The sequence below is a fragment of the Cervus canadensis genome, chromosome 8 (genome assembly GCF_019320065.1).
Source record: "Cervus canadensis isolate Bull #8, Minnesota chromosome 8, ASM1932006v1, whole genome shotgun sequence".
Classification (NCBI taxonomy): domain Eukaryota; kingdom Metazoa; phylum Chordata; class Mammalia; order Artiodactyla; family Cervidae; genus Cervus; species Cervus canadensis.
In genome coordinates, this window is record NC_057393.1 from 62969233 (window position 1) to 62994682 (window position 25450).

A 25450-nucleotide genomic window follows, 5' to 3' on the forward strand; every position below is an offset into this window, starting at 1 on the left:
AGTTTCCCTGGTCTTTGCAGGTAGCCCACAGGACTTGAAGCAAACCTGGAGCAATCCAGCTCTGGCACTTGTTAAGTGCTCTGTTATTGTTTGTCAAATTACAGAATAAAAGCACTTACACTCTGTTGTCACATTTTGCCAGTTTGTTGCCCTAATTAGCTTTTCTACTGCATGGTCCAGTTTTTTCATCTGTATAACTGCCCTAGAGCCTGACCCATAGAAGCTACTTAACAACCACCACATACACCTGTGGTTCCCATCCCTGGCTGCACATTAGAATCAGCTGAAGGAACTTTTGAATCCGCCTAGCACCAAGTTCCACTTGAGGACAGCTAAGACTGTTTGGGGTGGAGCCTGTTTATTAGTATTCGTATTTAAGCACCCTGTGCAGTCAACAGTTCAGAACCATTGTTTTATATTTACCAGGAAGATGCCTCAGCATCAAGTGAGATATTCTGAAGACAAAAGGGTGGTAAAAGATTATAAAATTAGCTAAACGTTGCTGGGAAGACAGAGGACTCAGGATCTTTTTGGTTTTGTTTTGAGACTTAAAAGAGTCTTCATAAAGACTCAATTTGTAGCACCAGGCCATAAAAAAGAAAAATGAAACGATGCCATATTTAATTTAATGGTTCCCAGTCCTTTGATGGAGAAGGCAATGGCACCCCACTCCAGTACTCTTGCCTGGAAAATCCCATGAATGGAGGAGCCTGGTAGGCTACAGTCCATGGGGTCGCTATGAGTCAGACACGACTAAGCGACTTCACTTTCACTTTTCAGTTTCAGGCATTGGAGAAGGAAATGGCAACCCACTCCAGTGTTCTTGCCTGGAGAATCCCAGGGATCGGGGGAGCCTGGTGGGTTGCCCTCTATGGGGTCGCACAGAGTCGCACATGACTGAAGCGACTTAGCAGCAGCAAGAGCAGTCCTTTGAATTTTAAAATCGGGGAAAATGACAAAGCTGCCAACTTATAATTTTGATAATAAGGACATTTTTTAAAAGACCTAATGGCCATCCACTGCATTATTGGGGCTGCCCAGACAGTACTAGTGGTAACGAACCCGTGGGCCAATGCAGGAGACATAAGGAGACTGGGTCGGGAAGATCCCCTGGAGAAGAAAATGGCCACCCACTCCAGTATTTTTGCCTGGACAATCCCTTGGACAGAGGAGCCTGGTGGGCTACAGTCCATAAGGTCGCAAAGAGTTGGACACAACTGAATTGACTTAGCATGCATGCACGCATCTGCATCACAACAAACTGTGGAAAATTCTTCAAGAGATGGGAATACCAGACCACCTTACCTGCCTCCTGAGAAATCTGTATGCAGGTCAAAAAGCAACAGTTAGAACTGGACATGGAACAACAGACTGGTTCCAAATGTGGAAAGGAGTATGTTAAGGCTGTATACTGTCACCCTGCTTATTTAACTTATATGCAGAGTACATCATTAGAAATGCTGGACTGGATGAAGCACAAGCTGGAATCAAGATTGCTGGGAGAAATATCAATAACCTCAGATATGCAGATGACACCACACTTATAGCAGAAAGTGAAGAAGAACTAAAGAGCCTGTTGAAAGTGAAAGAGGAGAGTGAAAAAGTTGGCTTAAAACTCAGCATTCAGAAACCTAAGATCATGGCATCTGGTCCCATCACTTCATGGCAAATTGATGGGGAAACAGTGGAAACAGTGTCAGACTTTATTTTTGGGGGCTCCAAAATCACTGCAGATGGTGATTGCAGCCATGAAATTAAAGATGCTTGCTCCTTAGAAGAAAAGTTATGACCAATCTAGACAGCATATTAAAAAGCAGAGACATTACTTTGCCAACAAAGGTCTGTCTAGTCAAAGCTACAGTTTTTCCAGTAGTGATGTATGGATGTGAGAGTTGGACTATAAAGAAAGCTGAGCACCAAAGAATCGATGCTTTTGAACTGTGGTGTTGCAAAAGACTTCTGAGAGTCCCTTGGACAGCAAGGAGATCCAACCAGTCCATCCTAAAGGAAATCAGTCCTGAATATTCATTGGAAGGACTGATGCTGAAGCTGAAACTTCAATACTTTGACCACTTGATGTGAAGAACTGACTCATTTGAAAAGACCCTGATGCTAGGAGACACTGAAGACAAGAGAAGGGGATGACAGAGGATGAGATGGTTGAATGGCATCACCAGTGGACATGAATTTGAGTAAACTCTGGGAGTTGGTGATGGACAAGGAGGTCTGGCGTGCTGCAGTCCATGAGGTTGCAAAGAGTCGGACACGACTGAGCGATTAAACTGATGCATCTGCATTATTACAAAAAAGAAAGAACTTTCTGAATAAAGGATAGTCCGGCCCATGAAATGAAAGTGGATGACTATATCAACATGTACATTTTCTTTCTTCCTCTTTTTTTTCCCATTTCAATGCAGACATTGAAACTTTACTTCTGAGTCTGGCTACCTGACCAGAGTGCATTCAGCAATCACTGGACTATTTTACACTTTTCCAGGGGCAAAAAGTATAGATCATGTTCGATCGAATCATTAACAATTGTCTCCAACATGCTCAACTCAATGTGCTCAACTAACTGGAGATGGTTTTCTCTTATTCTACCTTTAATACAGAAAGAAAATATACAGCTCAGAGAGACAGTGGCAAAGGAATATGGAAGAGCGCATCAGAATAAAAGTAGGCACCAGATTTTTATCCATCTCTGCCACCAACTAATGTGTGTCCTTGGACAAATCCAGAGTGGCAACATCTTGAAACTCATCTCTGTTCTTAGTAATTTATTATTGGCTTATCTGTGATTCCCAAAAGGTCATTGTTCTTGTATATAAAGTTTCTAAAGAACTGATGAAAGAGTGAAACTTCTAAATATGTTTTTTCTTATCACAACTTTTAATTATAACATATTTATACATATTTGTCATAGAAAGTGTGGATAATAAAGAAAAAGGGGAGAAAGGTAAACAAATTAGTTGTAAGTCCTGACACTGAAAGATAATATGTTGGCATGTATTCTAACTTTCTACCTCAATCAATATTCCTATTGTGACTGAGGTTTGGAATAAATTTTTCAGCTAAGGAAACTGAAGTAGTAAAAAAAAAAAAGTAACTTACTAGGACTTACTAGAATATTGCAACTTCTCAGACAGTTTGCACTTATGATAATTATTGCATATCTGTATGATAACCACTCCAATTTTTTGATGGAATTGCAGACAGAGGGCCTGATTTAGCCTTTCCAGCTATAAGGTTCTCAGTGCAGTCTACATCCCGTCATTCAAGTTAGCAAGTCAAAAACATCTTAAAGGCACTTGAGAAGATCAGCCTGGTGAGCAGTTTAACCTGCTTTATACCTTTCCCAGTATTAGTAACAAAACTGCTTGTGGGAGACCATGGTTGAGAGCTTGCTTGAGCATGACAACCTTGGCCGGAAACTTCAGGATTGGGATTGGGTTCATTTGTATAGTTCCCAAATTGCCCTGTACATGGTATTCATAAATGATGTTGAGTAAAATAAAAAGTTAAGGATCTGTTACCTATTTGCTTATCTTATAACATTCATTTGCTTATCTTGTAAAATTCATAAAGCAGACTGTAAACTTCATAAGCTTAAATATTTCCTGTATACTGTCATATACATCATGTGTGCATGCTGTCATTTCAGTCGCATCCAGCTCTTTGCGACCCTATGGACTGTAGCCCGCCAGGCTCCTCAGTCCATGGGATTCTCTAGGCAAGAATACTGGAGTAGGCTACCATGCCCTCCTCCAGAGGATCTTCCCAACCCAGGAATTAAACATGCATCTCCTGCAATGCAGGCAGATTCTTTACTCACTGAACCACCTGGGAAGTCCCATAAACTTCACAGGCATTCATTAAATATATGAAGGTTGGATGAATACATTCCCTAACCACTGTAAAACTGTACTTTCTGCTGCTTAATCTAAAACCATTTTTTCTAAGTTATGTATGTTTGTTGGAGAATTTTTAAACATTAACATTTTTTAAACATTAACATTAATGTTTTTAAACATTTAACATTTCAGCATTTGATCAATGGGTATGTTTTATTTATTATATACTACATTTGGTTTTTCTCTGCTATGTATATATGTGTGTACATAAATATACACACACACACACAAACACACACACACACACACATGGGCTTCCCAGGTAGCTCAGTGATAAAGAATCTGCCTGCCAATGCAGGAGGCTCAAGAGATGTGGGTTCAATCCCTGTGCTGGGAAGATCCCCTGGAGTAGGAAATGGCAACCCGCTCCAGTATTCTTACCTGGAAAAATCCATAGACAGAGGAGCCTGGTGGGTTACATACAGTCCATAAAGTTGCAGAGAGTCAAACATGACTTAGTGACATATATATATATATATATATATTTATATATATATATATATACACACACATACATATACACACAGACTTGAAACCACACCCATCTCAAGTTGTTAAGATCAAGAATACCATACTTTGAGGAAATCCTCCTACTCCCACAACTATTTTAGCTACGCACTTCTGCAGTTTGTGACCTATTGGTCACCTATTATGACCAGTTTGTGACCATGTGGCTCACTTCAGTAGCCAATGTGACTTGGCTATCTACCAGCTGGGACTGATATCTTCCTTTTTTTTCCGTTGCAGTGCCACACATCTAATGATAACCTTTAGTAAAGAGTCTATAATGGCTCCTGACCCTGCTTCCTAAAGCTTCCTAAAGATCATCAATTATGATGATCTAAAATAACAACTCCAAGTTCAGTTTATTTGTAGTTTGTAGTATCTCAATCTATGGCAAGGCAAAGAGATTACTGTTCACCAAGTATTCCCTATGTTCCCCTATATTTCATAGCCTTCTTTTCAGTTTGGTTAGATCATGTGGCTAGTTTCAGCCAATGGACTCTGAGCAGAAGTGGTATGTATTACTTCTGGGTCAAGGAAGTTAAGAACCAAGGTAGTGGTTCTCCATGCCTCTCTTTCCTTGCTGAAGCATCTCAGAAGCCATGTGTTACAGACGAGAAGCTACACGTCAGCAGAGTCACTATCAGCCTGGACCCCTGAGTAACTAAATGGAGAAGACTCCCCAAATCCCACAATTGGTTTTAATGTGTAACAGGAGAAATAAATTTTGTGTTAGGCCAAAGAGATATGTGTTGAAGTGTGTCTATTACAGCAAGCACTAGAGTTGCAGAACCTAAATGAATGTATTTCCTAAGTGCAATACTTTACAAATACCTTTTTAAAAATGTCAGTATCTGTGTCATTGAGGTAAAAACACTTCCCTCCTCACAATTATCCTTTTTCTCCAAGCACCCCAGCCCTTTGACCACAGTTGTGATGGATATATCAGATATATCATATTATGTTGGATTTCCCCCAGAATGCTTTAGTAAAACTGTTGATGAGATGAAGGGAATTAAACAGTGGATCCAGGACTTCCCTGGTGGTCCAGTGGCTAAGACTTTGGGCTCTCAATGCAAGATCCTCAAGTACCTTCCCTGATCAGGAAACTAGATGCTGCATGCTGCAACTAAGACCCAGTGCAGCCAAATAAATCAATATAAGTAAATGGATATATTTATTTAAATTTTAGATATAATGCTTTTTAAAAAAAGAAAAGAAAAGGATCTGTTTCTTCATGTAAATAAAAACTGAAAAGTCTGGGGCGGTAGTATCATTCTCAGGCTAGAATCTACTGTATTTCTGAACACAGTAGAAAAACTAAGCTGGAATCACTTTACTACTTTAGCATGGCTTTGTTGGTTTCCAAATAATTAATTTTGTCACCACTGTAAGTTGAATTTTTTGAAATATGGGTGTTTCTTGGAAAAACTGCTGCTTCTTAAGAGAAAGAAATTCTGCCCCAGTCCATTCAGTGTCCTTTTTTGCAGTTTCTCAGCCTTTTTAGTCTTGGAGCTCTAAGAAATGACAAATGATATAGGAGCTGATTTGCAAGGTGGCTAAGAGAAGTGCATTTTGTTCCTGTCAATTAAAGAAGGGGGACTCATGTTGGGCATGGTGTTGTGTAATTCTGTGGCTCCACTCAAAACCTCTTAGGATAAACAGCGTGGGAACATGGGATGCTGAAGTGGACTGCGGGAACATGTTGGCTGAGCATGGCTTTTAAGTGCTTGGCCTAACAATATTATTAATAACAGCTACCACTTACAGAGTACTTACAGGGCTAAGTGATTTCCCTGAATTGGCTCATTTGATCCTCACAAAAATCCTCTTTAAATACTGCTATTATCCCCCATTTTACAGACTAGGAAACTGTGGCCCTGAGGTGCTGAGTGGCTGGCTGGAGGTCAGAATTCCCTTTACCTGTCCCTTGATGAAGTATGAACTCAAAGCCAGGCCTCCAGTCATGGCCCCATGGGAGTGGCCCTGCGGGGCTGTATTGAGCAACCTGCCGTCCTGGCATGGCCCACTCAGCGCCTGTGGACCAGAGGCAACCCCTGAGGTGCACACGACCTCAGCCAGGCGCCAAGGTCCAAGGCTCTTGGCCAGAGAGGGAGTTGGCTCCACCAAGAAAGGGAAGGCACGGGAAGGCTGCAGGCCAGGAAGGCGAAGCGGCCTCTGGGGCAGAAAGGAGTCCTGGCACTCGATGGAAAGGAGAAAGTGACAGAGAAGAACCTCCAGGTCAGGCCTCCAGGGGTCCAGAAGCCGAACCACTTCCAGGCTGTGAGAACACAGGAATAACTACTTTCTGGCATGCCAAAACCTCTCACTTAATTTCGATAAGAATACTTTTTAGAGAGAGAGAAATGAGTGAGGATACTAAGCTCCAGTAGGTGGATGCTGCAGCAGAGACTCCGGGGCGCAAACCCGTGTCCGTGGCACTGTCCCCCGCCAGCCACCGGGAGATAATCTGCACCTTTGTGTTTCCACATCCCACGGTGCCATCTAAGTCACTCCGCTGTCACTGCGAAGCCCGGGGCCGCTGGATACAAAATAATTCCTGAGAGACCTCCCTGAGCGGGGGCTGGGCTCAAAGGTTCCTTTTTGGCGCAATGGAGCATAAGCTGCTAAACTAACTAAAGTTGCTAAACTAGCCCAGCTGCTGTTTTGTCTTTTAGTGTGAATTCACGAACAGGTTGCGGATGTCTCTGCAGTATGTGAGTGAGTCTCTTTCTGAAAGAATTCACCTTGCTGAAGGGCTGATGTCTGGCACAGAAAACTCGCAGGGCTCAGCTGGCTTTGACAGGAGCCTTCCCTTCCCTGCTCGGCCGCCTCCCGGAGCCCCACGCCACATGCCCCCAGCTACCCCAGAAGGGCCAGCCAGGCAGGGCCTGGACCTGGCATGGCCTCTGCAATCCTGGATCCTAAGCCCAGCCTTCCCTCCTGACCCTCCCTGGTGGACATGACCCCAGTGGCCTGCACAGACGGAAGCAGGGAAATCAGTCAGAAGGTTCTGGAAATTGGCAGGCTCCCTCCCAGACAACCTCTGCTCCATTCTGAAAATGTGCCTGCCCCTGGGGGAGGTCCAGTCTGAGTGTCATCACCAGCCTGGCATCAGCCATGATGCAGAAAGGGTCATTTCAGGGAGGATGATCCCAGATAACTGTTACTCTAGCAGAAAGCAATTAACATGTGGATGGGACATTATCCTGCGTCCTATGGGTTTGTTTAAGCATCACATCCAACTCCTTGCCGCCACCTTTCTCAATATGAATGTACTCAGTTTCTGCCACGGTCATCCCATCTACCTCCTGGACCTGGATCTCCAGTGTAAAGCCAAGGATACGGGAGCAGGCATAACCCATCCGGTTGCCTGGGCCGCTGCTTTACCCAAAATGAGCCAGTGTCCTGACTGAGACTAGATAGGAATTGATGTGATACATTTTTAAAGAAAGTCTGATATATTTTAAAGAATACATAGTCCAACACGAACACTTTAACAAATGACAAAGGGCTTCCCTGGTGGCTCAGTGGTAAAAAATTCACCTGCCAATGCAGGGGGACATAGGTTCAATCCCTGGTCCAGGAAGATCCCACATGCCAGGAGCAAGTAAGCCCATGTGCCACAACCACTAAGCCTGTGCCCTAGAGCCCATGCTCTGCAACAAGAGAAAACACTGCAATGAGGAGCCCACGCACCGCAACTAGAGATAGCTCCTGCTTACCACAGATAGAGAAAAGCCCACTCAGCAAGGTAAACCCAGCAGCGAGGAAAAGTATAAATAGCTAATAAACATATGAAAAATCTTCAGACCTACTAGTTACTGAAGATGTGTGAGATCCTATTTTTCCCCTTCCAAATAAGCAAAATGAAAACATGGGTCCCCCCACACTGGCCTGGGTGTGGTAAGTGTGACACTCTCTCTGGGAGCGTAAACTGATGTGAAGTTTCTGGAAAATATTTGACAGCGTTTATCAAGAGCCTTAAAAATGCTCCATGCAGATGAGTGGACTCTAAAGCAGGGGCATGGGGGCCAAGCAAGTGTGAGTCCTGATCTCACCATTCCAGCTGTGTGCCCACAGAGAAGTCACTTTGCCTCCTTTAAGCTCGTTTTTTCAAGTATGAGAACAATGGGGTGCTTCTCCCTACCTCACAGGGCTGTTGTGAGGCTGAAGGGAAAAAATAGAGTGCTTAACACACAGGGGTGGTAGCTGTAGTGGTTGTTATTCTAAATTTTCTTTGAGCCAGTAATCTGGACTGTCCCAAAGAAATAATCTGACATGTAGGCAAAGAAACATGTCTATCCAGTATTACTTTTTTTTGCCCTCCCTTGCACACCCAGCATGTGGGGTTCCCCGACCAGGATCAAATCCATGCCCCATGCAGGGGAAGTGCACAGTCTTAACCACTGGATTGTCAGGGAAGTCCCTCCAGTATTACTTATGATCATAAAAACAGGGAAACAATGCATCCAGCATTAGGAGAAAAGTTAAGAACATTATGGTACAGTCATGTGGTTTCAGATATAAACTCAGCTAATAGCATATGATATGCACTGCTCTGTACCTTGCTTTTTTTTCACTTAACAGTGTTAACATTTCGCAAATTCCATGTGTCTGTAGGTTAAATGCCTAGCACTGGAATTACTGAATCAAAAGATGTGTATTTAAAAATTTACAGTCATGGCCAACTTGCCCCACAGAGGTTCCGATGCACACTTGGACCAAGGTATCAGAAGGCCTGTTTCTGAAGCTCTCCACAGCAGTGTCATCAACCTTCGTTCTTGGCCAAGGTGAAAGTGGTATTCTATTGAAATTTCAATTTGCATTTCTTTTATTGTGAGTGAGGTTGAGCACCTTTTCATATGTTTAACAGCCATTTGTGTTTCCTTTTCACTGAATTGTCTGCTTTTGGCCTCACTTTCTATTGAGTAGTAGGTCTCTTTTTTTCCTTCATTCATTTAGTTCTTCAGTTGAAACATATGCAAATTCTTTCCTCTGGTTTATCACTTATCTTTTGATTTTTTGTGTGGTTTTTGCCATTCAGCTTTAAAATAAAAAACACATTGTCAAGGTTCTAGGAAATTGCTCATTCTGTGCTGTGACATAACTGTATTGTCCTAATCCATTGACTCTTCTTGCTCTTTTTGAGCTCCTTGAGGGCTGGGACTGTGACTGTCCGCTTCATCACTTGAACCCCTGATAAGCACCCAAAAGATACCTGTTCAGTGATTGTGGTTCCACTTAGTGAGTAAGTGCCAAACAGCTGTGCCTCCTAGGTAAATCTGCATAGTGCACAAGGGAAAAATATTCTCCTGCCCTATCCACTTCTGCCACAAGACAGTCACAGTCAACTTGTAACAAAATGTGTGAATTTTCAAGGTATTACCCCAGCCTCTCTGGTGGCTCAGACGGTCAAGAGGCTGCCTGCAATGCAGGAGACCAGGGTTCGATCCCTGTGTTGGGAAGATACCCCGGAGAAGGAAATTGCAAGCCACTCCAGTATTCTTGCCTGGAGAATCCCATGGACAGAAGAGCCTGACAAGCCCCAGTCCAAGGGGTCCCAAAGAGTCGTACACAACTGAGGAAGTAACACTTCACTTCACCCCAAGACTCAGATGTTAGCAGCCTCAATATTCAAGGTCACACTGAGAGTTGACTGGTCCACCCCAGCCTCCCACCTGGCCCAGCCCCAGCCCACCATCCAAGTGGGACACACAGCCCCTCAGGGACTCTGTGCTGTGGCTCCCTGCTGAGTGGGCTTGAGGTGGGGGGCTAGTCCTCCCCTACAGGGCCTGGGGCAGCTTCAGAAGACTACTTCTCTTCTCAGGGACCTAGGAGGAAAAGCAGAGTTCCTTTCCAACAGCAAAGAACAGGATGGCCCAGATTGTGCTATGCAAATGATTAACTCCAATCCACAGAAAATTCAGAGCATTCCTGGATTCACAAGGAAGAATCAAGAAAATTCAACATAAAAAAAAAAAAAAGGAAAAACAAGTGTAAGAACAACTGTCCACCTTTGGCAGAGGTGGGTCAGGTTGCTGTCAGGGTCTCACATACTGCTTGCTGTTCAGGGGCAATATTGGGCAGAGGCAGACAGTTACACCTTGACCCCAAAGCTGATTTTATTTGGCAGCTCAGCCATTAGTATTGTTTTTTTCTAACAGCTGTTCTCCATGAGCAAGGGGCATTGAAAGGCTGTGTTCAGGCGTCCCATTCTGCTTTACTCAAATGGTTAGCCTCTTCTTCCCAGAAAGCATGATGGAGCCACTCTAAACAATGATCTCTACCATACCAGAAATATTGGAAATATCTTTCTATCTTTACATACCCTAAAGGCTTTTTTGGGCAGGTGCCATGGCGGGTGCAAAGGTGGCAAGAAGAAGCCCCTGAAGCAGCCCAAGAAGCAAGCCAAGGAGATGGACGAGATGAGGCACGCAAGCAGAAACAGAAGCAGCAGCAGAAGAAACTAAAGGAGCTAAAAGCCAAGGCTGCAGAGAAAGGCCCCCTGGCCACAGGTGGAATTAAGAAATCTGGCAAAAAGTAAGCTGTTTCTTTTGCCTGAGGCAATGATGATTCTTAGTTCCATTCCTGTTTAAACATCTGGATTGCCTGCCATAACATCTGTTGCCATCTATAGCTAGAATGAAATGTTGTCTTGGAATCTATTGTATATTTAAGAGTAAACTTGTGTAAAAAAAAAAAAAAGACTTTGTATTTTTTTGGCCATGTGGCACAGCTTACGGGATCTTGGTTCCCCAATCAGGGATTGAACCCAGACCCTGAGCAGTAAGAGCAAAGAGCACTAACGACTGGACAGCCAGGGAATTCCCAAGACTTTTTAATTTTTAACTTCTTATTTTGAAAAAACAGTAAAATTTACAGAAATGTTGCAAAAACAATTCAGTGAACTCCCAAACCCTCCTCATCTATTTTCACCAATTGTTCTTATTTTTGCTACATTTGCTTTACCATTCTTGATAGGGGTTTTTTCCCTGTGGCTCAGCTGATAAAGAATATGTGTGCAATGTGGGAGACCTGGGTTCAATCCCTAGAGAAGGGAAAGGCTACCCACTCTAGTATTCTGGCCTGGAGAATTCAGTCCATGGGGCTGCAAAGAGTCAGACACGACTGAGCGACTTTCACTATACTATACACTACATACCATTATTATCTTTTTTTTTTTAATTATCTTTTAAATGAGCTATTTGAAAGCAAATTATAGACTTTTACCCCTAAACATTTTCATCTTTGCTGTTAACAGTGAAGACATCCTCTTAGAATACAGTTATTGAATTCAGAAAACTTAACATTGTTAAATTACTGATATCTAATCTGCAGTGAAACTCCAATACTTTGGCCACCTGATGCAAAGAACTGACTCATTGGAAAAGACCCTGATGCTGGGAAAGACTAAAGGAGGAAGAAGAAGGGGACGACGAGATGGTTGGATGGCATCACCGACTCAATGGACATAAGTTTGAGTAAGCTCCATTAGTTGGTGATGGACAGGGAAGCCTGGTGTGCTGCAGTCCATGGGGTCGCAAGGAGTCAGACACGACAGAGCGACTGAACTGAACTGACCTGAATCTGTAGTTCACACTCAGATTTCACTCTGTGTGTGCTCAGTAACGTCTGACCCTTTGTGATCTCATGGACTGTAGCCCACCAGGCTCTCTGTCCATGGAATTTTCCAGGCAAAAATACTGGAGTGGGTTGCTATTGCCTCCTCCAGGGCGTGTTCCCAACGCAGGGATTGAACCCGTGTCTCCTGAGTCTCCTGTACTGCAGGAGAATTCTTTACCACTGAACCACCAAAGAAGTCCCTCAAATTTTGCTAATTGTCCCAATAAAGCCTCCAAAAGCTCCTTCTTTACCAGACCAGGATCCAATCTTGGTTGCATTTAGTTGTTCTCTCTTAATTTCTTTTAATCTGGATGAGTTCCTCCACCTAGTTTTTATGATCTTGATGTTTTCAAAGATTGTTGGTCAGTTGCTTTGTAGAATTTCCTTTAGTTTGGGTTTTCTGATGTTTCTCTATGGTTAATTTCAGTTTATAAATTTTTGATAAAAATATTTTTAATTGTTCATGATTCTTGTATATTATAACCAGATTATCAAATGAGTCATATTTTGAAACAAGTTTTTTTCATTATAGTTCATATTCACTTGTGGCTGACTTCTTAAAACATTATTTCTTATATTTTTGAACTATCTCCTTTTGGTAATTTTAAACATGGTAATTTTTTTTGTTTGCATTTAGTATTTGTTCTTTTGAACACAGATGAGGGAGTCTCTCTTGCTGGTTCATTCTCTGTCAGTTTTGTTTTTATATCTGTTTATAATAGGGATATTGACATCTTATTTTGAAATAGAAGTCATTCCTCCCATACCATACCATGCATGCATGCATGCGTGTGTGCTAAGTCACTTCAGTCTCGTCTGACTCTTTGCGAGCCTACAGACCACAGTCCACCAGGCTCCTCTGTCCTGGGATTCTCTAGGCAAGAATACTGGAGTAGGTTACCATGCCCTCCTCCAGGGTATCTCCCCGACCCAGGGATCAAACCAGCGTCTCTTCTGTCTCCTGCATTGGGAGGTGGGTTCTTTACCACTAGCACCATCTGGGAAGCCCATACCATACCATAAGTTTCTCTTATTCTCCTTTGTATCCCTTTACCAAGCAGTAATACCTGGTACCACTCAGGAAACCTCTGGGAAACACTGGTTGACTCAGTCAATAAATTTAGTGACTACGTACTGAATTTTCTGAATCCAAGTTCTATATAAGAAATAATTTTGGTTGCTATTAATTACTGTACACATTGAGAAGTACAGGAATTCAAGTATTACAGTTTTACAAAAATGTCTTCTACTAATGATTTAAGTGTCTCAATCTTAGTATGAGCCCAAAGTCCACCATCTTTGGCTGAAATCCTGCTTGAGTCCTGGTACATCTGAGGAGGAAGGGTGGGACGAGAGTGCTCGTGGTCTGAAGGCAGGCTTCTCTGGGGAAAAGCCTCCTTTGTAGACATGAAGGCAGAGGCAGGCTGGGGGCTTTGAGGCTCGCCTCAAAGACACCAAGTCTCGAATGTAGAGAATTCAACTTAGTTACTCCTTGGTCTGAACCTTGTAACTTGTAGTATGGTCCAGCTACATTAACCTGAAGTTCACCACACCTGCCACTGAGAATCTGCCCGCTTCTCCTGGCTCAGGCTCTCCCCCTGCCTTGTTCCTCTGTCAGTAACACGCTGTCTCCACCGCCTCCCTGGAGTTTTGATACTTGGTTAATAGAAGGAAAGAGGCTCAACTTAGAATCTTACAAATTTATATCATAATGAAATAGTTTAAATTTATCAGTTTGGCAAAGACAAGACAGATTAATTATATGTAAGAAAATGACAAAATAAGTACTTTTATATACTTTTCATATTTTACAGCATCTGTTTAAACTTAAGCAACTCCACTTCTGGGATTCTTTCCTATAGACATACTTGTACAAGTGCAGAAAGAAATATGTAAAAGCATGATCACTGTAACCTTTTTCGTAACAATGAAAAGATGGAAACTGCTCTCTCAACTGTCCACCCATAGGGGCTGGTTAAATAGATTACAGCAAAGCATATATAAAATATAATCTGATTGTTAGAAAGAACAAGGTGGATCTACATGATCTAATATGGAACCTGTCAAAAATATATTGATGAATGGAAAAACAATTTGTAAAGCAGATTAAATATGGTTATTTATATTGTATAATATATTCACAGCAAAAAAAGAAAAAATCTTAAAACCTATACCAAACTGTGAACAATGATTATTATCTGAGGAATGTGGGATTATGGAAGGCTGTCACATTCTCTGTTTTGTACATTTGTGATGTTTGAACTTTTTATAAGAAATAGTATTTGAAAATCAGGAAAGAAAATAAAGAATTGAAAAGCTCACGAACCAAAAAAAAAGGTAGTGTGTGGGGAGCTGGTGGGGGTCCAGATGCAACCAAACTGATCATTTGCTGACAACTGGGACAGGTCTATAGGGATTCCTTGTATTCTCTACTTTTGCATGTGTTAGAATATTCCATAATAAAATGAAAAATGGAAAATAAACACCCCAAATCCTAGGACAGGCAGTGAAGAGGAAGCACAGCCTGGGTCAGCTGGAAAAGGATAGAGTTCCACAGAGTTTATTAAACATCTAAGTTTACATTTCAGTAGGTAGAGAACAAGATATTGTTAACGTTTTTAAAGTATGAAAACTGATTTTAGAAAGATTACTTTGTATAATTTGGGTTGGAGGAGAGAAGCATTACAGGTAAGGAGACAGACTATTCACAGAAATCACTGCTACAGTTCACTTTGCTACAGCAATAAGGTAGAAAGGAAGGGTCTGTTAGAGGTGGGATGGAGGCTGCATGGAAAAGCCATGGTGATTGCTGCGGAGTGGGGAGGTGAGAGAGGAGCGCCAGGTAACATCTCGGTCCTTCTTCAGAGCCCCTGGGATGCTGCTGGGGCCAACAGACCCAGACAGATCAATTTCCTGAGCGCCAGCTTTCATCCACTTCCCCATCAGGGAAACCTCCCAACCTCTGCAGGGGCCTTTTAGCCAGCTCTTGCCTGGCTCAAGCATGACTGGAACAACTGGCCTCGAACTTGATTCCACTTCTTCCTCTCCATTTCTCACAACATCACCTTCCACTTCTTATAGGGCTCCCTAATGGGCTATGCATGTGTGTGCAGGCTAAGTCGCTTCAGTTGTGTCAGACTGTTTGTGACCCTGTGGACTGTGGTCCTCCAGGCTCCTCTGTCCATGGGATTCTCCAGTCAAGAACACTGCTTGCCAATTCTGGTTGCCATGCCCTCCTCCAGGGGATCTTTCTGACCCATGGATTGAACCCAAATCTCTTAAGTCTCCTGCATTGGCAGGCAGGTTCTTTACCGCCAGCGCCATCTGAGAGGCCCCTAATGGGCTATAGGAGTTATCAGAAGGATTTGTTTTCTAATGTTCACTTATTCATCCACTATCTTTAAGTAGGGGGCTTGCCAGGTGGCACTAGTGGTAAAGAAACTTGCCTGCCAATGCAGGTTTGATCCCTGGGTCAGGACGATCCCCTGGAGGAGGAAATGGCAACCCACTCCAGTATTCTTGCCTGGAGAATTCCATGGACAGAGGAGTCTGGCAGGCTACAGTCCATAGGGTCACACACAGTCAGACACGACTGAAGTGACTTAGCACACACATATATCTTTTAAGTAGCAACAAGACCAAGCACTGAGTACACACAATAATGAACAGAGCAGACAAGTCATTGGTCTCCTGGTGCCTACAATTCATTCTTCCACCATCACATAAGTAGTTTGTTTGCTCTCTCCTTTAACTATTTATTATTATTATTCTGGTAAAATACATATAACATAAAATTTAATATCCTAACCACTTTTGAGTATACAGCTTTGTGGCATTAATTACATTCATATCTTTCAAGACTGATATTCTATACCTATTAAATAGTAACTTTCTATTCTACCCCTCCCCTAGGCCCCCAGCAACCACTATTCTTTCTGAATCAAAAAATTTGATTACGGGAGGTACCTCATATAAGTGGAATTATACAATATTTGTCTTATGTCTGGCTTATTTCACTTAGCATACTGTCCTCGAGTTTCAACCACACTACAGCATGCATCAGAAATTCTCTCCTTCTAAAGTCTGAATTAACATTCCATTGTACGTATATACCACAGTTTCTTAAACTGCTTCCACCTTTTGACTATAGAGATAATGCTGCTATGAATATGGGTATACAAACATTTCTTTAAATCCCTGCTTTCAAGTTTTTGGATATATACCCAGAAGAGGAATTGCTGGATCATATGGCAATTCTATTTTTTTAATTTTTGGAGGAACTGCCGTATTGTTTTCCATAGCAACTACACCATTCTCACCAACAAGGCACCACAGGAGTTCCAGTTTCTCACATTTTTACCCACACTTGTCATGCTGTTTGCTTGTTTTTAGTAGCCATCCTAACAGGTAGGAAGTGGTAGACCGGGTTTTAAAATATAAAAATTTTTTAAAAACTAATATTGCTCAAGCATATTATTTTCAATTCAAAGGTTATTTTCTCGCCTATTAAGCCACCTTAATCAGAGATAGAAAACTCTGAGAAGGACCAGCAGTCGTAGCACTTTTTTTCCCGGGGTCTAATACCGCTATTCCGAAAGCAACACAGCTGGAATGTTCAATTTACTCAGTACAGGGCTGTCCTTGAGCTTAGTTTCCTCATCTATATAACAGGAATAATAAAAGTATCTACCTCATGGAGTTATTATGAAGAGGCAATGAGTTAATTAATATAAAGCATTTAAAACAGGACCTGATATATTATAAGCTCTGTACAAACACCTATTAAATAAAATAATAAAAAGTTTTCCAGTTTTGTGGATCCTTTGGAGGTGCTGTCTATTACACTGGAAAGAAACATGAGCTGATCAAGCCTTTACCGAAAGCCTACGTGTCTAGGATTGTTCTGGCCGCTGGGAAGGGACCTGGGAGATGCCCCAGGACTCTCTAGGGCCTGTGGCTGCTCAGTAAGAACAGTTTCTGAACTTTAAGTTTCAGCTTCTCCAGAATTAAACACACAACATTCTGGGCGCTGTCCTGGGCATTTTATATGCCATTTCTAATTTTTCCAACAATTTCAAAAAGTAGGGATTATTAATACCAGTTTACATATAGTGAAATTAAGGCTCTGAGAGGTTAAGTGACTTGCCACCATGATAGGGAGCATGGTGGGAGCTGAGTCTAGGAGGGAGGCAGGACCAGTTCACCCCAGAGCTTGAGACCTTCAGGGCTAATGAAGATTCATCTTTTACTGAGCCCTGCCACATGCCAGATCCAGGCCAAGTCTTCATACATGAGACTCACCATTCATGGAAGAATTCTTCTAGGGAGATATTTTTACAAAGAGGAATCTGAGGCAGAGAGAGGCTAAGTCATTGGCTAGCAAAAACTGGGTTCACCGCAAAGTTTTCAGATACCTGAAGGGTGGCTAAGTGCTGCCAGAGGTGTTCAAAAGGAGATTTTCTGCATCAAAATCACCTGGACTGCATATCAAAAATGCATATTCCTGGGCCCCACTCCAGGCCAATCAAATAGAACTCTGCCTAGGATTTGGAAGTTTCAGTAAAGCTTTCCCTGGAGCCTGGAAATAAGAAGAATACAATTGCCCAGAGAGTTAAACCATGAAATCAGCATTAAAGAATCAAGGCAAGATATGCCAAGTCACCTCTGAGGGGACATATCAGTCTTCCCTTTCCCTCTTAACACCAACCAGACTGACTGTATTAACAAACATAAAGGAATAATGAACAGGAGAAAATATCACGACCTCGGCATAGAGAAGCACTTCTTAAACAAGATGCAAAAAGCATGAGCCTCGAAAGAACAGAACTCAAATATTTAACTGTCTAAAAATTAAAAACTTCTGTACAACAAAAGATGTCATAAAAAAAGTAAAGACAAGTCAGAGAAGGGGAGAAGATATTTGCATTACATATAATCAACGACAGATTGGGTACAATCAACAAAAGATTAGTATCTAGAACATATTAAAAAAACTTTAAAAAATCAATTTAAAAAGAGGGAGAAATATCTCTGTAGAATAATGATCAAAGGACATGAACAGGCAATTAGAAGAAAAGCCTAAACCACAAATAAACATGTGAAAAGGTGTTCAATTTTACCAGGGATAGGGAAATGCAAATTAAAACCACAAAGAGATATTTCAAGGGCTGGTTAGACTGTGCAGCAACTGAAATTTCTACATACCCTGGGAGCCAGTGTAAAATGGGACGTGCTCTTTGCAGAGCAAACTGGCAATAGCTAATAATATTTAAGAAGAAAATACCCCCACAATCCAGTAATTCCCTCCCTAGAAAAATTCTCCCACATGTGCTCTAAGGGAGAGAGTTTTAAATTTCCACTCGCATTTTGTATAATAAAAAAGGAGGTAGAGAATTCCCTGGTGGTACAGTAGTTAGGACTCCATGCTCTCACTGCTGAGGCCCTGGGTTCAATTCCTGGTTGGGAAGTTAAAATCCCCACAAGCCATGCAGTGCAGTCCAAAAAAAAAAAAGGGGGGGGGAGCGGGGAGAGAGAAAAACAGAGACAATTTAAATGTTCATCAGTAACCTAAAACAAAAAAATAGCCAATTATTTTTTTACCAGCAAAATGGGTTTATTCAGGAGCAGCTAAGAACTGCAATTCAGGACATGCAACTATGGAGAACTACATGCAAGTCCAGTAAGGCAAAGGAGAGGAAACTCTTTTACAGAGGAGAAGCAAAAGTTGGGAGGGGCTGTTAAAAACAACAAGTTAATTGGAGGAAACAACAAGTTTGAGGGAGGGTGGCTTTTCATTGGCTGAGTTATGACAGTCTCTCATTGGCTGAGCTGTTGCCAGGCAAGGAGAAAATCTTAATTCCTCCTGCTGTCACTAGTAAAGTCATGCTACTTTCTGCTGGAGACACAGTGTGCATCTCTTCCTGATGGGATTTGTGTTGACTTTAGTGATACATGTGTGAGATGTTCTCTTCCTGACCTCCTGACCTGATAAATACCCAAGTGGGTAATATGGTATTTCTATTTTTTATTTTTTGAGGAACCTCCATACTGTTTTCTATTGTAACTGCATCAGTTTACATTCACATCAACAGTGCACAAGAATGTCCTTTTCTCTACATCCTTGCCAACACTTTTTCTTATCGTTTTCGCAAAAGCCATTCTAACAGGTGTGAGATGATATTGTACTGTGGCTTTGATTTGCATTTCCCTGATGATGAGGGATATTGAACACTTATTCCTGCATTTTTGGCCATCTGTTTATCTTCTTTGTAAAAATGCCTGTTCAGAGCCTCTGCCCATTTTAAAAATTAGATTGTTTGTTTTTCTTGCTATTGAGTTGTATGAGTTCTCTATATATTTTGGATATTAGCTGCTTACTAGAGACATGATTTGCAAATATTTTCTTCCACTCAATAGGTTACCTTTTCGTTTTGCTGGTGGTTTCCTTCACTGCTCAGCAGCTTTTTATTTTGATGTGGTCTCACTTTTTGATTTTTGCTTTTGTTGGTTTTTGCTTTTAGCATCAAATCAAAAAATAAATCACAAAGACAATCTCAATGAGTTTTCTTCTAGTAGTTTTATGCTTTCAGGTCTATATTCAAGCCTTTAATCCATTTTGAGTTAATTCTTGTGGGTGGTGTAAGATAGTGGTCTAGTCTCATTCTTTTCATGTGGCTGTCTGGTTTTCAGTTCTTAAAAGAGATTGTCTTTTCCCCATTGTATATTCCTGGCTCCTTTCTTGTAATTAACTGACTATAATATGTATGGACTTACTTCTAGGTATTATGTTACATTGATCTATGTGTTATTGTTGTTTTTAATGCCAATACTATACTGTTTTGATTGCTATAGCTTTGTAAATACAGTTTGAAATTAGGGAATGTGATACTTTCAGCTTCGTTCTTCTTTCTCAAGGTTGTTTTGGCTATTTGGGGTCTTATATGTTTCTATACAAATTTTAGAATTGTTCTGGCTCCATGAAAAATGCCACTGAAATTTTGATAGGGACTGTACTGAATCTGTAGATTGCTTTGGTAATAAGGATAATTTAACAATATTAATTCAATCCATGACCATGGAACGTCTTTCCATTTATTTGTGTCTTCAATTTCTTTTCCCAGTGTCTCATAGTTTATAGTTTACAAGACTTTAACCTCCTTATATTTATTGCTAGGTATTTTATTCTTTTTTGAAGCAACTGTAAGTGGGATTATTTTCTTAATTTCTCTAATTGCTTATTATTATTATTGTTTTTGACTGCCCCATGCAGCATATGGGATCTTAGTTCCCTTGCCAGGGATTGAACCTACACCCCCTGCATTGGAAGCATGGAGTCTCAACAACTGGGGCTGCAAGGGAAGTCCCTTGATTACTTGTTATCAGTGTACAGAAATGCAACCTATTTCTGTTTTTTGGGTTTCTTTGGCCACACCACACAGCTTTTGGGATGTTACTTCCCTAACCAGGGATGGAACCTGGGCCCTTGATGGTGGAAGTGCAGAGTCTCAACCCCTGGACCACTAGGGAACTCCTGATTTCTGTAATTGATTTTGTATCTTGCAACTTTACTTTACTGAATTCATTTATTAGTTTTAACTTTATTTTTTGGTGGAGTCCTTGTGGTTTTCTGTTTATAGAATTATGTCATCTGCAAATAGTGACAGTTTTACTTCTTCTTTTCCAATTTGGAAGACTTTTATTTCTTTTTCTTGCCTGATTTCTGTGGCTAGGACTTCCAATGCCATGTTGAATAAAAGTAGTGAGAGTGGGCATCCTTGTTCTTGATATTAGAGAAAAAGCATTCAGCTTTTTACCACTGAGTATAATGTAAGATATGGGTTTGTCATATATGGCCTTGCCTGTGTTGAGGTATGCTCCCTCTATACGCACTGTGTTGAGAGTTTTTATCATGAATGGATGTTGAGTTTTGTTAAATGCTTTTTGTTCATCTATTGATATGATTATATGATTTTTATCCTTCATTTTGTTAATGTGGTGTGCCATATTGATTGATTTATGGATGTCAAACCATCCTTGAACCCTTGGAATAAATGGCATTTATCATGGTATATGATCTTCTTTAAATTTCTTTTTTTTTAATTAAAAAAATTTTCTTTGGCTGTGCTGGGTGGCATGTGGGATCTTAGTTCCTAGACAAAAGAACAAACTCGTGCCCCCTGAAGTGGAAGTATGGAGTCCTAACCACTGGACCACCAGGGAATTCTCTTTTTAAAAAGTCTTCATTTATTTTCAAATTAATTCGATCCTTTTAATTATTGTTGAATTTGGCTTGTTGATATTCTGTTGAGAATTTTTCTATATTCACCAGAGATAGTGGTCTGTAGTTTTCCTTTCTTGTGTCTTTGGTTTTGATATTTTTCTCATTTCTTAAGGTGAAAGGTTAGGTTATTAATTTGAGATCTTTCTTCTTTTTAATATAGGAACTTAAAGCCATACATTTCCTCCAAAGCACTGCTTTCATTGCATTCCATAAGTTTTGGTATGTTGGGCTTTCATTTTTATTCATCTCAAAGTATTTTGTAATTTCCCCTGTGACTTCCTTGACCCACTTGTTGTTCAAGAGTATATTTATATTTTCCACATATTTGTGAATTTCCTAAATTTCCTTCCGCTATGGATTTGTACTTTCATTTCATTGTGATCAGAAGCATATTTGCATGATTTCAAGCCTTTCAAATTTATTGAAAAAAATTTTATGGCCTAACATATGATCTAATACTGGAAAATATTCCATGAGCACTTGAGAAGAAATTCTGCTATTGTTAGAGTATTTTATAGATGTGTGCAAGTTGATTTATACTGTTGTTCAGTTCTTCATTTTACTTGTTGATCTTCTACCTACTCTTTTCATTATGGAAAATAGGATATTAAATTCGTCAACTGTAATGATTGAATTGTCTATTGCTCTTTTCAATTATGACTATTTTGCTTCATGAGTTTTGGGGCTCTGATTGGTGTATATTTATAATTATTATGTCTCCTTTATATATTGGTCATTATGTAATCTGCTTTGTCTTTAGTAACAATTTTTATTATAAAGTCTACTTTGTCTGACATTTATATGGACATTTCAGCTCTCTTTTTGTTACTGTTTGCATGGTATGTCTTTTTCCATCTCTTTTCTTTAACTTATCTGCACCTTTGAATCTAAAGTGTATCTCTGGTAGACAGTATATAGTTAGTTCTTTACTCTTTTTGAAAATCTTGGCCTATTGAGTGGAGTGTCTAGTCCATCTACATTCAATTACCTATAAGGTAAGGTTTGGGCTTCTCAGGTGGCTCAGTGGTAAAGAATCCACCTGCCAACATAGGAGACTCAGGAGATGCAGGTTCGATCCCTGGGTAGGGAAGATCCCCTGGAGGAGGAACTGGCAACCCACTCCAGTATTCTTGTCTGGAAAATTCCATGGACAGAGGAGCCTGGCAGTCCATGGATTTGCAAAGAGTTTGACATGACTGAACAACTGAGCACAATCCCACACAGGTAAGATTTACACCAGTCATTGCTATTTGTTGACTATATGCCTTATGTGGTTTTTTTTTTATTTCTCTATTTCTCCATTACTGTCTTCTTTACTGTTCAGTAGCTATTTTCTAATGTACCATTTTAATTTCATTTCTTCTACTATTTTTTTTGAATTATTTTCTTAGTGGTTTCCTGAAGGCTGTAATTCACATCTTGAAACAATTCAGTTTGGAACTGTTCCAAGTTAATTTCAAAATTATACAAAACTTTGTTTCTACATAGCTCCATTTCCTTCCCTTCCTTTGTGCTATCATTGTCAAGCAAATACACCTTAAATTACATATGACTGTCAACATATATTTTGAATCTTTCACAATTAGTTTATAATTAGTGCTTTATGCAGTTGTCTTTTAAATCAGAGTGGAGAGAAAAATGGTTACAAACACACTATACATATATACTGTCTTTAATACATACTTATTTAGTTACCTCTTCCAGAGCTCTTTATTTCTTCATGTGGATTCAAGTTATTCTCTGGTGTTCTTTCATTTCAGCCTGAAGAACTCCTATTAGTATTTTCCATTAGATAGGTGTGCTACTGACAAATTCTCTCAGTTTTTGTTTGATGAGAATGTCATAATTTCACCTTAATTTTTCTTGCTATTTTAATCTAACATTGCACTTTTTCTTACTGTGGCAAAATATACAGAACATAAAATTTATTATTTTAACCATTTTAAAATGTACATTCTGTGGCATTAAGTGTCTTTGCATCATTGTGCAACTATAACCACCATCCATCTCCAGAACTTTTTCATCTTCCCCAGTTGAAACTCTGTGTCCTTTAAACACTAACTCCTCAATCCCTCTTACTCAGCCCCTAGAGAGCAACACCATTCAACTCTACCTATGAATTTGCCTACTCATATAAATTTACTCATATAAGTAAAATCATACAGTGTTCTTCTGTGTCCAGTTTGTCTCGGCATAACGCCTTCAAGGTTCTTCTATGTAGTGTGTGTCAGAATTTCATTCATTTGTTTGTATACTACATTTTGTTGTCCATTTATCTGTTGATAGGGGCTTCCCTTGTGGTTCAGATGGTAAAGAATCCGCCTGCAATGTGGGAGACCTGGATTCAATTCCTAGGTTGGGAAGATCCCCTGGAGAAGGGATAGGCTATCCACTCCAGTATTCTGGCCTAGAGAAATTCATGGGGTTGCAAAGAGTCGGACACGACTGAGCGACTTTCACATCTGTTGACAGACATCTGGTTTGTTTCCACCTTTGGGCTCTTATGACTAATACTGCTTGAACATTGGTATACAAATATCTTTTGAGTTCTAATGTTTGAAGGATAATTTTGCCAGATATACAATTTTTGACTGACAGTTTTTTCTTTTAGCACATTGAAAATGTGTTCCCACTAACCTTTGGCCTCCATGGTTTCTGAAGAGACATTAACTGTTAATTTTATTGAGGGCCTTTTGTATGTGACTGTGTTTTTTCTATCATGCTATTTTCCAGGTTTGCTCTTTATTTTTTGTTTTCAACTGTTTTATTATGCATCTTGATTTGAACCTCCTTGAATTTATCCTATTTTGATTTTGTAGAGCTCTTGTTTATGTAGATTATTGAATTTTTTCTCAAATTTTGGAACTTTTGAGCCATTATTTCTTCAAATATTCTTTCTGCCCATTTCTCTCTCTCTTTGCCTTCCTGGAATATTCGTATGCATATGTTGATATAATTGAAGGTTTCCTACACGTCTCTGAGATTCTGTTCTTTTTCTCCAATCAATTTTCTTTCTGTTCCTTAGGTTGGATAATTTCAATTGACCTATCTTCAAGTTCTCTGATTCTTTTTTTTTAATAACAACTTTATTGAGATATAATTTACATATCACAGTTAACCCAAAGTATACAGTTCAATGGTTTTTAGTATATTCACAGAGTTCTACAACAATTACCATAATTAATTTTAGAATCTTTTTTATCACTAAAAAATAAATCCTGTACACATTAGCAGTCACCCCTCATTTACTCCAAAGCCTCCAGCCATGGGCAACAACAAATCTATTGTCTTTCTCTGTATATTTTCGTACTGTGAACATTTCATGTCTTCAATTTAAAGGATTTTGAACAATGGATTTGGCATTGTCACCATACCCGGCCCACCCCCTGCCTGAGTTGCTTCAAGTTTTCCTTAATTCCCCCATCACAGGGATACAGGTTTCCTGCCCCCTCCTTTTCCTCTTCCTTCATCTGCTTTCCTATTCTTCTCATCCATTCCTTGACTTCTTTTTCCTCTTTGCTTCTCCCGCCTTATTCCTCCTCTTTGCTCCACACTTTTCTTCCACTTCCCTACTCTCTCCCTTGGTCCTCCCACATCTGCTCTAGTGAGGCAACATGACTTAGTAATGTGCTCAGGTTCTGGCAGCAAGAAGATCTGAGTTTGAATCCCAGCACTGCTGTGTGAGTTTGAGGATGACTATTTGCTCACCTGTAAGATAAATTTAATAACAAGGAAATAGCAGTGTTGTGGTAAGGAATAAATGAAATAATATATGCAAAGAGTAGGCTCTACATTGAAACATTATCTTTGTTCATTAATAAAGATAGTATTATACACCATTATTTTTGCTATGAATATATTATCATTCTTTTTTCTCACTGTTAAATATTTGTATAATTTACTATCAATTGTTTTAAAGCATCTGATTCTTTTATTACTTAGCCTTGATCCTTTTTTCTCACTTACCATGGCATATGGTCCCTGTCTCTTTATTTTTATTTTTAAAAATATTTATATTCATTTGGCTGCACAAGGTATTCATTGAGGCATATGGGATCTTTCAGTTGTGGCATGTGGGATCTAGTTCCCCGACTAGGCATTGAACCAAAGCCCCTTATGTTGGGAGCAC

The 25450-nt window shown here is 40.3% G+C and overlaps 1 pseudogene; it reads left to right on the forward strand.

Moving 5' to 3' along the window:
* Positions 1–9098: 9098 nt before the first annotated feature.
* LOC122446813 lies at positions 9099–10962 on the forward strand (annotated as a pseudogene).
* Positions 10963–25450: the final 14488 nt, after the last annotated feature.